Consider the following 1946-nt stretch of genomic DNA (forward strand, 5'->3'; position numbering starts at 1 on the left):
CTTTACTACTCTATTTTTTGCTCTAAGAAACTGACCTCCACATACTCCATCACCCTCTGGACTGTAGGTGAATTCCACTAGTGTAGACACCACAGGAAATGCTAAGGTGTGAGGATAGAAATTGCTCCCCTCATGACTTCCCTGTGTAAGTATCATTTATCTAGCAGTGACTAGATTCATCTGTGGTTCCACAGTGTACCTTTATAGACAGTCCCCACTTTCAATGGACTACAACTGCTTCATTTCATTTCCCATAGTAACTACGTCATTTCCTGTTCTTTATCCACTTAATGGGGACACTCTGGTGACTTCATCTATAATGAATTGCACTGGTAACCCAAAGGCTAAACTTCTCCAGTGGTTGGAATGTGTCAGTAGTGTCAAGGGAGAAATATGAGGAGTCTCCAGTCATTGTGACCTCAGAAATTTGATGGAGGGTCCCTATAAGTCATAACTGCCTAGACGGCAATGAGTTTGAGATTTTTTTTTTTACTCATTTTGAATTTAGACATAGTATTAACTTCATGCACTTGCTAGAACCTGGGAATGAAAAAATTTACTTATTTGTATATATATATATATATATTCTATCCATAATATTATAATCAGAAATTCATCTAAGCATACTTTTTTCTCACTAGATCATAAGGGATATGTCTCTTTTACTCAACATATTCCCCAATAGCCAACTAAATTATATGATGATTTAGAAATTTTTTTATTGAACCTTTACTATATGTCAAGAATTGAGCAAGTGCAAATGGAAGGAAAACAATATATAATATAATACAGCAGAAGGAGGCAGTATTCATACAACATGAGAGTGGCATCAGCCAAGTCTGACTTCTAACTATTTAATAAAGTTGAACTGTCTTCATCAATAAAGTCCATAGCAGTAAATAGATATCTGCTTGGTCAGACACAGCACCCCCATGCTCCTTCACCTCTTTCTACCAATCATTCAGGTCTGAAACTCATTATTGATTCACAGCCTTCATTCACAGTTATGCACCAAGAATGGAGTGTATTAGGGAAGCAAGGTGGGGAGTGGGAAAACAAATAATATCACCCACTGCAAATCCAGGTTTTAGCAGAGAGTCCAAGGCACCATTTCTCAATTAGTTCAGGCTCTGGTTTCAGTTCAGCAGTCAGCTTTTCCTTGCATTCTCTAGCAAGAATAGCAAAACCTTTAACCTTCATCTTAGGGCTCCTCAAGTTATACATTGCCGCAGTTTCCCCACAATAACACCACAGTCTCACCGCCACCATCCTGTGGGCCTTGCTCTCACCAGGATCTTGCTCCAGTCTCCTTCAAGTCTTATTGCTTAGTGTGGGAAGCACTCTCTATTATCCTAGACCCACAGCTGTTGAAGATTTGCAAGTTCATGTATCTGCAGGTAAGGTAGCTGGAAACATGAAGAAACTGATGTAATGGCTAGAAAATTGTTGTTGTTGTTGTTGTTGTTGTTGTTAAGTGCCATCAAGTTGTAGACAACTCATAATGACACTATGGGGAAAAAACCTGAAAACTTGTATACCTTTCATGGTTTCTCCAAGTTTCTAGAGGCAAGCTATTTCAGAAATGGATGCCACTCCTGCTTCCAAGCTTGTTTTAATTGGGAAGCTCCACCAAACACTGTCCAAGATGGGTAACCATTATCACATTTGACACATCAGTGCCATAGTGCTTAGCATCACAGCAACCGCGAGTTACCTCTGTATAGCAAATGACAGACCAGTGCTATACCAAGTAGAAGAATGTTTGACCAAAAACAATTGGCTCTCCTAAACTATAGGTTTTTCTATTGTGTAGTACATGAAGTGTTACTGCTCAAATTATAAAATAACATTCCACAGGGAGATTGAAAGCCAGCTTTTAAGCTAACACATCAAATATGTAGATATATATAATATATATTATTATATTCTTTATAAATGATGTTGTT

The sequence above is a fragment of the Elephantulus edwardii genome, unplaced genomic scaffold, assembly GCF_000299155.1.
Source record: "Elephantulus edwardii isolate Elephantulus edwardi_28Jun2011 unplaced genomic scaffold, EleEdw1.0 scaffold00008, whole genome shotgun sequence".
In the NCBI taxonomy this organism is placed as follows: Eukaryota; Metazoa; Chordata; class Mammalia; order Macroscelidea; family Macroscelididae; genus Elephantulus; species Elephantulus edwardii.